The 14,517-nt window shown below is 40.5% G+C and overlaps 1 non-coding gene across 1 annotated transcript; it reads right to left on the reverse strand.

Moving 5' to 3' along the window:
* Positions 1 to 14,097: 14,097 nt before the first annotated feature.
* LOC141620467 (small nucleolar RNA R71) lies at positions 14,098 to 14,204 on the reverse strand. The gene has a single exon (XR_012531972.1). It is a non-coding gene; the product is annotated as a small nucleolar RNA R71 (small nucleolar RNA).
* Between the last annotated feature and the right edge of the window lie 313 nt (positions 14,205 to 14,517).

Raw genomic sequence — 14,517 nt, forward strand, 5'->3', positions numbered from 1 at the left:
AATAGTGTGATTTGTACTGACCCCGTTTATTGTTTTAAAAACTGTGGTGATCCATGCGGGGATGGTGAGCAGTTCTTGAGCAGGTATGAGTCGAGTAACATGGGATAGCTGGGCGGTGCCACATTCAGATGATAGAGTCTTCCGCTGTAGCATGAGTAGTTTGTTAGACATTTCATTTAGTTGAGTAGACAGTTGGTTTTGAGAACATGTAATGTATTTTGGTATTTGGTTTTGGATTGTATCTTATTCACTAAAGTTATACTATTTAAATGCTGTTTCGTTATTGTCTGATGATTATCATTGCCTCGGGCAACCGAGATGGTAACATCCTTATACCTGGGTGGTCCTGGTAAGGCACTTGGAGTATGGGGGTGTTACAAAATGGTATCAGAGCGACGATCCTGAAACTTGTAACCAATGAATCTAATGAATATAGGGAGTCAATTAAAATGAACCCGGGTTAAAGGTTGTAGGAGCTAATGCAAAGGCTTGGGAGACGTCCTAAAGTCGCGAACTCGCCCTACAATTTTGAACCGGTCACATGGGGGGGGGGGGGTATGTGTCAAAGTTGTATGTGATGTTTGCTAGTTTGTATGTGAATGTGACGATATATGTTGTGAATTGATGGATGTTGGAAGTAGAAGATTGATGTGGTGATTGAAAAGTTATTGAGGAGTATATATATATATATATATATATATATATATATATATATATATATATATATATATATATATATATATATATATATGTTGTTTGTATAAGAAGCATGATGGTTGTTTATTATGTGGCATTTGATAACATGAAGTAGTAATTTATTGATCATATGAGGAGTTGTGTAGAATTGCATGTTTAGCTATTTTACAATGTTGAGCTTATAAAGTTGTATAGTATGTTGGGATATGAGAGTTAACATGCGGGTAGTGTATACGAGTCAGCATAAATCGATCGAGTAGGGGGTACTCGATCGAGTAGGCGAGGTACTCGGTCGAGGGGGTCTTACTCGATCGAGTGGGTATTTGACGTTTTTATAACCAGAATCGTGTTTTTGGGCACTCGATCGAGTACATAGGGCACTCGATTGAGTAGGGGGTCACTCGATCGAGTGGTTGTGCTGCTCGGTCGAGTATGTTAGAGATCAGAAGGTCTGTTTTGGGTCTGATGTCGGGGCACTCGATCGAGTATAGTGGGCACTCGATCGAGTAGCCTCTACTAGATCGAGTAGGTTTAGGCACTCGATCGAGTGTGTTCTGGGCAGTCTGTTTTCGTGTTTTGGGGTTATAGAGTGTTTGTTTATATCTACCCTTTCTTATATAGTTTCAAGATGCCGCCCAAGAGAAACGCTTTGTATGCGAGAGCTGAGAACATGAACATAGATGATATCATTAAGATGTTGGAGTATCAGGATGCTCTTACGGAGGCCCTAAAGAAAATGGGAAAGGATAAGGAGGTTGATCACTCTAAGATCAGCCTTTATATAGCGAGGTTTAACCCGAAAGAGTACAAGGGGACCGGGGAGCCTAATCTTCTTGACAACTGGCATCGTGAGATGGATAACATACTGGACCTGGTACACTGTCCTGATGAGATGAGAGTAGAACAAGTTGCGTTCTACCTGAGGGAGGCAGCTGGTGAGTGGTGGGACAAGGTGAAGGTGAGTGCTAGAGAGATGTATGCGAACCAGGGCTTACCTGCTATACCTTGGGAAGAGTTTCGGAGGGCTATGAGGAAAGAGTTTGTACCTGAACATGTGAGGAGTAAGATGAGGGAGGAGTTTGATGGGTTTAGGATGACATCTAATATGTCAGTTGCTGAGTACTACAAGCAGTTTAATGAGAATTCTAGGTATGCTGAGGACATGGGTTTGAGTGAGGAGAACCTAGCGCTGAGATTTGAGAGGGGGTTGACCCCTAAGATCATGGATAAGTTACCCGTGGGAGTCCTTACCGATGTTAAGGAAGCTTATGAGAGGGCTGGGAGAGCTGAGAGGTTGGTGGAGATGGCTCAGGAGAGAGTAGTTAAGAAAAGAAAGGCTGAGAGTGAAGGTGGTGGCCAATCTAGTCACAAGAAAGGCAACCACAATCAGGCTAGAGGGTTTTCTTCTGGGTCAGCGTTCAGTGCTGGGGCTTCCTTTGGGCGTGGCCGTATGAGTGGTAGTGGTAGTTGGGGAATGACCTGATATGGCTGTGGCGGTGTAGGCCACAAGCGATATGAGTGTACGAGTTTACCTGGAGCTTTTCAGAGATCGGCTCAGGGGAGCTATTCTCAGGGACCGACACAGAGTTATGCGAGCAATAGACCGTCTGGGTCATGGTCTAACCGGGGAGGTCAGAGCTATCAGGGTGGTGGTAACCGCAACGGCGGTAATTCCTATCAGAAACCATCTACGAACAACAACAACAATCAAGGGTCGGGTGCTAAACCGACCACATCAGCCAGTACTGTCCAGGGAGGTGGACAGAAGACCAGTGGAAAGCTATTCATGATGGACAAGAAAGCAGCTGAGGATGATGCACATGTTATCACTGGTATTTTTCTTGTTAATGGTGTTCATGCCTTTATTTTGTTTGACTCGGGGGCGTCCCAGTCGTTTGTATCTTCGAGTCATGTTAAACGGTTGGGTTTGAGGGTATATGAGTCTGTAAGGGAGAAAGTTTTTATACCTTCGGGTGAGTCTGTATCATGTGGGAGGTTGTATATGGATGTATCTATGATAGTTGGGCAAGTTGATCTACCGGTAGACTTGCTAGAGTTTCCTTTTGATGGTTTTCAGATGATAGTCGAGATGGATTGGTTGGGAAAGTATAAAGCTAAGATAGACTGTCATCAAAAGAAAGTGTCTTTGAGAGGACCTAAGGGTGTTAGTGTTTCTTATCGTGGGTTTGTGGTCAAACCCAAAGTTAAGTTGATTGCAGCTGTGACCTTGAAGTCCTATCTGAGGAAGGGATGCCCTTTGTCTTGTGCCATGTGAGAGATGACCGGATAGAGTGTCCGACAGTTGATCAGATACCAGTGGTGGGTGAGTTTGCAGATGTTTTTCCAGAGGAGATTCCGGGGTTGCCACCGAAGAGGGAGATAGATTTCACAGTTGAGTTGAAACCGGGGACGGGGCCAATCTCTAAGGCACCGTACCGGATGGGTCCTAAAGAGATGGAGGAGCTCAGGAAACAGCTAGATGATCTGATAGAGAAGGGATACATTAGACCTAGTGTATCACCATGGGGAGCACCAGTTCTTTTTGTGAAGAAGAAAGATGGGAGCTTGAGGTTGTGCATAGACTACAGGGAGCTGAACCGAGTGACGGTGAAGAACAAGTATCCTTTGCCAAGGATAGATGACCTGTTTGATCAGTTGAGTGGTGCATCAGTCTTTTCCAAGATTGATTTGAGGTCGGGGTACCATCAAGTGAAGATTAGAGAGGTGGACATACCAAAGACAGCTTTCACGTCGAGGTATGGCCATTATGAGTATGTGGTGATGCCGTTTGGGTTATCTAATGCACCGGCTGTGTTTATGGATTTGATGAACAGAATCTTCAGACAGTTTTTGGACAAGTTTGTGGTGGTGTTTATCGATGACATCTTAGCCTACTCCAAGACTAAGGAGGAGCATGAGGAGCATCTGAGGATTGTGTTGCAGACCTTGAGGGAGCATGAGTTATATGCTAAGCTGTCCAAGTGTGAGTTCTGGCTAGAGAAAGTTGCTTTTCTGGGGCATGTGATCTATAAGGATGGGGTAGCTGTGGATCCGGCAAAGATTGAGGCAGTGACAAAGTGGGAATAACCAAAGAATGTTGCTGAGATCAGGAGTTTCTTGGGTTTAGCTGGATACTACAGACGGTTCGTGAAAGATTTCTCGAAGATTGCTAGACCTATGACAGCTTTGATGAGGAAAGAGACCAGGTTTCGTTGGGATGAGAGTTGTGAGACGGCGTTCCAAACATTAAAGGAGCGTTTGACCACCGCTCCTATCTTAGCATTACCTGAAGCGATCGAGAACTTTGAGGTTTATACAGATGCCTCAAAGAACGGGTTGGGATGTGTGTTGGTGCAGAACGGTAAGGTGATTGCCTATGCTTCTAGGCAATTGAAGCCTTATGAGGAGAACTATCCTACACATGATCTAGAGTTGGGGGCAATGATGTTTGCTCTCAAGATTTGGAGACATTACCTTTATGGGGCGACCTTTAAGGTATTTTCTGATCACAAGAGTCTCAAGTATATCTTCACTCAAAAGGAGTTGAACATGAGACAGAGAAGGTGGATGGAGCTGATTGGCGATTATGACATTGATATTATCTACCATGAAGGGAAAGCCAATGTTGTTGCAGATGCTTTGAGTAGGAAGAGTGTACATTCTTTGTGTACAGCTTTATCTTTGATGAGGTTGAGAGATGAGGTTGGGAGGTTTGGGATACACATGATGCAGAGAGGCGATGCCATGGGAGATTTGACAGTGCAGCCTGATCTTTATGATGACATTCGAGGTAAACAGACGTTGGATCCTAAGATAGTTGAGTGGAGAGCTGGAGTAGAGAAAGGGACAGTGTCTCGATTCTGTATTCATACAGATGGTAGTTTGAGGTTTGATGGTTGGTGGTGTGTCCCTAATGATGAGGAGCTGAAAAAGACAATCATGACAGAGGCACATTGTACACCGTATTCAGTACATCCAGGTGGTGACAAGCTGTACAAGGATTTAAAGAACACGTTCTGGTGGCCTGGGATGAAGAAAGAAACAACTGAGTTTGTGGCCCGTTGTTTGACATGCCAGAGAGTTAAAGGGGAACAGCGACGACCACAAGGTAAGATTCAGTCTTTAGAGGTACCTGAGTGGAAGTGGGAATCCATTTCTATGGATTTTATCGTGGGTTTGCCAAAGAGTCAACTGGGTAACAACATGATATGGGTAATAGTGGATCGATTGACCAAGTCAGCTCACTTTGTGCCAATGAAAGATACATAGACTAAGGCACAATTAGCTATGGCTTATCGGAAGAATATGCTAAAGTTACATGGAGTCCCTAAGGACATAGTATCTGACAAAGATGCGAGATTTATCTCAAGGTTTTAGAAAGAGTTGCAGGAATCTTTGGGAACAACTTTGAAGATGAGTACAACATTTTATCCTGCGACAGACGGTCAGACTGAGAGAACGATCAAGACTCTTGAGGATATGTTACGAGCTTGTGTGATGGACTTTGGTGGTAGCTGGGAACAGAGGTTGGATTTGATAGAGTTTTCTTACAACAACAGCTATCACACTAGTATTGGTATGGCACCGTTTGAGGCCTTATATGGGAGGAGATGTAGGAGTCCGATTTGTTGGGACGACAGTCTTGGCAAAGTGGTTCTAGGACCAGAGATGGTGCATGAGATGGTTGAGCAGATTAAGATGATCAGGGAACGGATGAGAGCAGCTCAGGATAGGCAAAAAAGTTATGCAGATCTACATCGCTGGGATATAGAGTTTCAGGTTGGGGATAAGGTTCTTCTAAAAGTGTCTCCTATGCGTGGGGTTATGAGATTTGGGAAGAAAGGCAAGCTGAGTCAGAAGTTCATAGGGCCTTATGAGATCTTAGAGCGGGTTGGAGAGGTTGCATACCGTCTGGCTTTACCAGCTGCATTAGAGAGAGTGCATAATGTGTTTCATGTATCTCAGCTGCGGAAGTATGTGAGTGATCCGTCACATGTGTTAGAGGCAGAGATCTTAGAGCTAGATGAGTCTTTGTCATATCTTGAGGTGCCTAAGCAGATTCTTGACCGGAAGGTTAGGAAGACTAGGAGTGGGGAGACAGTTTTGCTTAAGATCCTTTGGTCTAACCACGAGTCTGAGGAAGCTACATGGGAGGAAGAGGAGGCCATGAGAGAGCGTTACCCTTTCCTTTTTGATCAGGTATGTATGGTTACGGGGACGTAACCTTGTTTCTTTTAGGGGGGTAGGAGATGATCGCGAAGAGTTTTTATGAGCTTTTATACCTTTTTATGTTGTGTCGGTATGTTTGTTGTGGTTGAGTCGGGTTGAGTTTGGGGTTAGTAACATGTTGTATGTTGAGTTTTGTTTTGGTTGTTGAGTCGGGAGTGTTGTGGTGTGCGTCTTTGTTTTGTTGTGGCTTGAACTTCGGGGACGAAGTTCTTTTGAAGGAGGGAAGACTGTAATACTACGGTTTTATGAGTCTCTGGGTACTCTATCGAGTGGGTCTTACTCTGTCGAGTAAGGGTGTGTTGCGTTTTAAAAACAGTTTCTAACCTGTTGGGTACTCGATCGAGTAACCTTGATACTTGATCGAGTAGGAGGCACTCGATCGAGTATGTCAGCTACTCGATCGAGTAGCCGGTTTTCGGGGGGTTGATTTGTCGGGTTTTGTTAATAATGCGATTTAATATATAATTACTTCCGTCATTTTCTTAAAACACTTTTTATAAACCTAATTACGTTCAAAGAGAAAACAATCTACGTTCTTCGCATCAATCGCATTATTGGCAAATCCCGGAGCTTGGAAGGTCGGATTTCACCTTTCTTTACACCTTTGTGATCCTTGCGTCGAGGGTAAGATCTACGTACTGTTTTTATGGTAATTCGTTAAAGTTAGTTAAACCCTAATTTGGGATTTGGGGGTTTTGTTGTGTTCTTGATTGGTAGTAATTGCATGATTGTATGATAGGAGCAGGATTCGTAGAAGAGGCCTTTTGATAACAGTTGTTGAGATCGTCTGACTGTGTTGCTTTCCAGGTAGGGTTTGCCTACTCAGTATTAGTCCCATAATGCATTGTTGGTGTTTTGTGATTGTTGAATATTATCATACTCGTATTGTGACGATTGCTGGATTTGGTTGTTGATAGTAGTTGTGATTGATTGTATCTGTCTGTGTTCTTCGGGGCGCGTCCCTGGCTGAGTGGAGTCACTTGCGGGAGTGGCTTCACGCCTATTATTCGCCTCCTGTGGAACCCGTCACAGGAGGGATGTGCACATTAATGAATTTGGGTTATTCGCTCAACGGAGATGAGCGGGGATTTGGTGCGTACGGTGCGGTCCCCCATCGCGGCGTGTGGAGTGACTCGCTTGCGATGGGCACTCATGCGGGGCTACACACTTTAGTGTGTAGTCGGTATTGTGGAGTTGGGAATGGAGTTCGGAGTATATCTGTGATGATTGAGCTGTTTGTTTACTGTGTTGTTGGATTATATAAATTGTGTGATTAGTACTGACCCCGTTTATTGTTTTAAAAACTGTGGTGATCCATGCGGGGATGTTGAGCAGGTATAAGTCGAGTAACATGGGATAGCTGGGCGGTGCCACATTCAGATGATAGAGTCTTCCGCTGTAGCATGAGTAGTTTGTTAGACATTTCATTTAGTTGAGTAGACAGTTGGTTTTGAGAACATGTAATCGTATTTTGGTATTTGGTTTTGGATTGTATCTTATTCACTAAAGTTATACTATTTAGATGCTGGTTTGTTATTGTCTTATGATTATCATTGCCTCGGGCAATCGAGTTGGTAACATCCTTATACCTGGGTGGTCCTGGTAAGGCACTTGGAGTATGGGGGTGTTACAAAGCCACTTAGTTTTTACTCCTCCAAAACGAGAACAGAGAGTTTGTGGCTCGTAATGCTGTCTTTCTAGAAAGATTTTCGTTTTATAGAAGACAGTGTGGGAGAATTTTTGAACTTACGGAAGTCCAAGACCCACAAACTGAGTACAATGCAAGAAGACGTTCTTTATTGAGGCTCAGTGGTGAGTACAATGCAAGAAGACGTTATTAATTGTGGCTTAGTGGTTATAAGGAGATAATTTTGCGATAATATTATGTTACTTTAGTGACGAATCTTAAACCCTCATCAAAGGCTTTTCTATAGTATGAACTCTATGTGATGGCGTGTCACCATGCAATTCAAATTGATCTCCTTGCACACGATGCGATAAGGAAGGAAACACGAGATGTTTTCGAGACTTGATTTAAGGTGAATACCTTGGTAGGTTACCTTGATCTTGTCGTAAAGGTTACATAAGATGTTTAAAATTTGGGTTGGTTATAGAGAGTTTTGTGACAACCCAAATGCCTTTATCAATTCGTATGTTCTTAGCAATATAGCTTCTCATGAGGATGAGATTCGGCAAATGAATAATGAAACTTTCTCCTTGGGAGAAGTTTTGTTGATGTTGTCAATGCTAAGAAGCCTAGCATGCTTGAAAGATCCCTTTTGTGATCTATATACGTTAAAGAGTTGGAACTTTGGGTTCAATCATGTAGTCTATCAAAATGGTATTACTCGAGTGTCGAGGTACCATGATGATACATGGAGTTTAGTGGCAGCTAAAGTGAGTTTCTTAGTCTAAATATGTGCTTGACATATTAGTGACTAGAAATGTAGCTAAGGTGATGTTTCTTAGTCTAAATATGTGTTTGACATATTAGTGACTAGAAATATTCTCGGGTGAATATTTGAGAGTAGCATAGCGCATCATAAATATCCGGATCTAATGAGATAGATCTCCATGGATATTAGCATTATAGTCAAGAGACTTATGTGATAAGATTCTTGACTCGTTCAAGTTGTTGAACAATAAATATGATCTCTTGTGCTTCCGCTGCAGGATCTATTAAATATTCTAAAAGCTTCTCTTGTCGGGACTTATCATGTTGAGAATATGAGAAGTCATTACCAATCATTTTCTAGTGAGTGTCACTAGATGATTATCAAGAGCATTCTTGAGTACTTGAGAAGCACTGAGGATTTACTCTTGATTGGAGGAATTTATGAATTTTGTGTAAAAGGATTACACGGAAATATTCCTACGCTTATAAGATGTTATGGGCCTCGTTTAGGAATGGTTAGCATATAAGAGTGCTATGTACATAAAGAAAAATATGTATAAGAAGTTATACATATGTGTATAAGATGTTATACATGTATAAAGCAAACATGTATGAGGAGTCATATATAAAAGATGTCATATGAAGGATGTGTATGTATAAGTGTTATACGTAAAAATCATGAACGAAAGCTAAGTACATTACAACATCCGATGTTGTAAGAGAGATAGTTGATAACCGGAATTTAATGGGACTAAAATAGTTCTGTTAGCCGAATATCGTATCCCAAGAGACTGTGAAAACAGTGGGAGTGTTTGACTGGCTTTAGAACCAGAGTCTAAAAACTTGTTTAGACATGTACTTGGAAAGGCTCTATGTGATGAAAAGATTGCATAGAACAAAGGAAAATAGCAATGGAAATTAGAGTAATGTAACTGTTGCTAATCCTCTAACCAAAGCCGTTGGCATAAGGTAGACATGATGTTTATGTTATCTCAATGTGATTGAGCAGTATACCTTCATTGCTGAAGATCGTTATGTAAATATTGGATAGAGTATTGATATTTACATAAGTGATGATCGCATTCATTGTTAGAGTTTCATTAAGAACTCAATTATTCAGTTTGACTAAAAACATTGAATACCTTGTTTATCTGAATAAGTTGTGGAGACAATGTTGAACACTATTCAAGTGAATAAGATGAACATTGTATTTTGTCCCTAGTCACTTAATGAGGTGACGTCTCGGAGTGACTAGATTGTAAGTCGATTGATGGTTGTTCAACACCATAAGGTCATACGTGATGACTAGTCTATTACATAGGCGAGTGTGTGACACTTTGCCGCATGACAAAGACCATTTAGAGAGTCCCTAAGTTCTATTATAGACGCCCGGTCGTGGCGGGGATCTCTAAGATGTTCTAATGAGTCGATTCTTTTGACTGGAGACTATTATCCGAGCAAGTGCGGTTTTTCGAGTGACTTTGGTTTTTGTCCTAGGTCGTGCCATGAAAGGAGGCCAAAAGGGCATTTACTAGGTCATGGTGAGTCAGATTGTGCAATAGGATAGATAGGGCATACAAGAATTGTCCACCCACGTTGGGTAACTATATATCAAGGCCACTCGAGGAGTTAATGACTACAAATGCGTGGCCACGCTCGGAAGTAACTGTGAGAGATTTTTCCGGTCGGTAGTCACACTCGATCGAGAAAACCACTCGCGATATGTTCGTGTGCAAGTGCGACCTGAAAGACACCTTGCATTGAGTGGGAGATTAAAACGGACAAGAGAATTGGTAGCGCACACCTTGTGTCGGACAAGTAGGAGATTGTTGCAGTTAGTGTCCTCCACAATAGTGCGTTAACATAATAAATCTCATTAATGGAATATCATCAGATATTTCTTTATTTGATCCTCGTCAGTTGATTCACGTAAATCGATAACGGTTGGCTGACTAGAGTTTGACGTTATTGTCGTGAGACGACGGTGATCAACTGACCCCTTTCGGTCACACCTAAAGGAACGAACCCCAATAGACAACTAATTAATTGTATGAGATACAATTTATTTAGTCCCTTGATTTGTAGACTAAAAAGTTAGTCGATTATTTTTAGAGAGATTTCGAGTTGCGAACTCGAGGAGCGGCAGTTATTATTTAATTATGCGATAATTGAATAATAAGTTTTGGAGACGGGTTTTAGTTAATTAACTGTTAATTTACTAAAATTGTACTGATTGATTAATGTGATTAATATTAGTACGTAAATAATATGTGTAGTGGTACACGTATATTTATGGAGTGATTTGGACGAATTAATTATGGAAGTATTTAAACATGAAACGATGTTTAAAATAAAATTACACGTATTTGTGCGACAAATATAAGAACCAACATGGACCCGTAAATGGGCAAGTGGACCGTGTAATATTGAGTTGTGGATGATTACTCACATAATTATTTCACCTTATTTTGTATACTACCATAATTTAATCTTATATAAGATTTTGCATGTGATGTAAGATGAAAAATATAAGACAAAGTTTGTCCACTCCAACACTCCATATTCCACCCGCCACTTTCCCTTCCTTTTTACTCTACCTATTGTTCATTTCTACACTACAACATTCACTTATGTTTTGCATGTTAACAATATCTTCCTCTCTCTAAAAAATAATATTCATCACTACTAAAGATTGTTAGTATATATAAATAATATTACTAAGACTAGTTAGTAATATTACTAATAATATCAAGGGTACAATATTAACAAGTTCTAGTTCAATACTTGTTATTATTTTTGGGTTAGTTCTTGGGTGCAACAAGAACGAGATCTTGTTTTTGAAGATTTGCAAGGAGGATCTTCCATTTGGTATAAGCTCAAGAACAAGCTAGTAAGGTGAACTAGTTTGTGCCCCTTTTACCACTAAATCAATGTAAGGAAATTGTTTTTCCTTATACTTTCTTTTTATGCTTTCATATTAGCATGCTTGTTACATAGATCATCAAAATAATAAATTATGAGATAATTTAATTTTTATTAGAGAGTCTAATATGGATCTATGTTCTTTCAATCTCTTGATAAATGTCATGAACAAGATTTGGAGTTGGAAGATTTAAAGGAACAAATTCTCGATATTGCTGAAGAGAATCATCTCCTTAAAACCAAGGCCAAGAAGCTCAAATAATCTAAAGTTACAGCCAATATGGCTATAACCTCATACGTGACAAATGCTGAGAAAAAAGTTCTTGAGTCTAAAGTTATAGCTAATGAAGCTATAACCTCAGATCTGAAACTCGACATTAAGCATCTTTAAGCCAAGGTTACAGCTAGTTAAGCTATTGATGTGACTCATATTTGAGCACATTTAGTCCCCGAATTAACCTCGTTCCTATGCTTTATAGCACTTATTTGGGTCATTTACTATCTTTAGTTTCCCATTTTGCATATTCTTTGAGGTTTTGTGTCCTTGGTAGGAGAGGATGGCTAACCTTGCATTTATGAGGCGAAATGGAGCTAAATGGATCGCATCCAATGACCAAGCATCAGAGAGAAGACCAACACTAGAGGCCTAAGTAGATAATAAAGTGAAATGGGCAATGATGAAAGGATCCTTGCATCCCCAACATGATCCTTGTGGATTGTTAAGGAGCAAAAGAAGATAAGCACTTTGTCCAGGAAACCGAGCGGATCAAGCACGATCCGAGCATCTCAGAACACCAGGAACCGAGGGTGTTGTTCCCAGGACGAGTGGCTCGAAACGCCCGAACCCGAACGTCTTCCCCAGGATCCGAGCGGATCACAAGGCAGAACAGCCCGTGCCATACCACAGGACGAGCGGACTGAGGCAGGAATAGCAAGGAGGATCCGCTCATTTCCCTCGGGAGTAGCATTTCCTCAACTTTTCTTAGGGTCTTAATAGTAATTTAACCCCTTAGTAACCCTAATCCTTGTACCTAATCTTTAGTATAAATACCCCTTTGTACTACCTAAATTAGCACCATCTCTTAACCAAGTTATAATCCTCTCTTAAACTCATCTTAATACTCTCAAATTAGTCTTAATTTAGTTGTAATACATTTCTCAATATTAATCACATCTTAATCTTTCCTTATTTTCTCTATTGTTCTTCCTTTATTTTGGGTAATTAGAAGATTATTTGGGTTTATTTGTAGGATTGACAACCTTCCATCAATCATCAAGTACTTCTATTACTCTTTGCTTTATTATTTGGAATCATCTTCATAGGTATAATTCTCTCTTAATCTTGTTTAATTATTGTTAATCACTTTCATTTATTCATCATGTTTTGCTTTGTTGGTATGATTGACAACCTTATTAGCATGCTAAACTTGATCATGAGTAAGTAGTTTCCTTAGCTAGGATAAATGGGGAATTAGGGGAAACAAACATGGGGATTGATCTATGCTTAATCTAATATGTTTTCATAATTAATTTGCTTGCTTGTTGTGATTTCAACTTATGCACATGTTATGTTTGATGAAATGTGAGCCTATGAATCCTTGCATTTTTTACCGATCTCTTATCTCTGCAATGAGGCTTGTAAGCTTATAAACCAACTCGAGCCTCATTAGACCATGCATAGATTTTAATAGGAAGGATTAAGTCGACTTGTAGGTGTTGTACAATCTAATCGTTCGGCTCCGGGACCCAAACCTTCTTAGGGATTGTAAGATATACACTAACTCGATCCCATCACAACAATAAGTGCTTGCTATATAGTTGAGAACATGTTTGTATGATCAACTCCCATGAATCTCGTATGAATCCGTGACACCCTAGTGCCTTTAATCAATTGTTTACAACCCCTTAATTGCTTTACTTTTTTTTTATTCATCTTGTTGATTAGTTTAGTTTATCTCCTACCTCAACCCAAATTGTGACACCCTTAGACATAGCTACTTGCAATTGAGAATCCTACATCAATACCCGTCCCTTGGGATCCGACCTTTACTTACCTCTTTACTAAGAGTAGTTTGTGAAGTTATAAATATTGTTTTGGTTGGTAGCTTTTGACGACGAGTTTAAACCGATACCAAAAATGGTGCCGTTGCCGGGGACGTTTTAAATTGATTTGATTTTCATTAATTGTTTTTAGTTGTGTCTTTCGTTACCTTGGGGAAGTAAAACTCCTCAAGGTTGTTCTAATTGTTTTCGAGTTGTTTGATATGTTGCATGACTAGGAGATCACAAGGTAATCTATTACCTATTGATTTCGAGATTGAAAGAACCTTAACCAACAATAGAAGAGTTGCTAGAGGTACTTCAAGAGTTGTAGGTATTGAAGAGATTGTGGACATTCAACCAAATATCATTGAGTTCACCAACCCTTTTGCAAGAGAAGCAGAGGATAACCCAATACAAAACCCACTAAAAAATCAACCCACAATACCTAAATTTCATCACATTCCGTACTAACCGAGGAGAACCTACCAAATGGTACTCCTACACCACCACATTTAACCGGTAATTTCATTGCCAAATCCGCATTCATACAACTAGTTGAGAGAAGTCAATTTGGAGGGATGCCTAGTGAAGACCCTCATTCACATATGAAGACTTTTTATGACTATTGTGCTGTAATTTCTCAAACCGGAGTTACTCAAGACCAAATCCGATGGGTATTATTTCCTTTTTCTTTGATTGGTACCGCAAAGCAATGGTTGAAGAGCCTAGACAAGGCTACCCTTGGTATTTATTCATGGAAGAAGTTAGCACTTGCTTTTTATAAGAAATTCTATCCTCCGGAGAAGACTAACATGTTGAGAGCCCAAATCACTGGGTTCAAGCAACGAGATGAGGAATCATTGTATGAAGCACGGGAGAGATTTAAGGACACTTGTCGTTCTTGTCCACACCATGGACTTAGCGAGTGGTTCCTTGTGCAACTATTTTGGAATGGTCTATATGAAGACTCCCGCAACATTCTCAATATGGGATCCAATGGAATGTTCACCGAAGTTGATTACAATCAAACATGGGCCAAAATCGAAGAGATGGCGGTTCATAATTCACAATATAGTAGGCCTCTAAAGGCTACTAGAGGACGAAAGCATGAGGTAGATTTTATCACTCAATTGGGTGCTCAACTAAGTGCTCATATTGACACCATCAATTTGAAGTTTGAGAAGGCCATGTCTAAGCTTGATGAAGCTTCCAAATCACCCAAACAACATGTT

This window comes from Silene latifolia, chromosome 1, assembly GCF_048544455.1.
Source record: "Silene latifolia isolate original U9 population chromosome 1, ASM4854445v1, whole genome shotgun sequence".
Classification (NCBI taxonomy): domain Eukaryota; kingdom Viridiplantae; phylum Streptophyta; class Magnoliopsida; order Caryophyllales; family Caryophyllaceae; genus Silene; species Silene latifolia.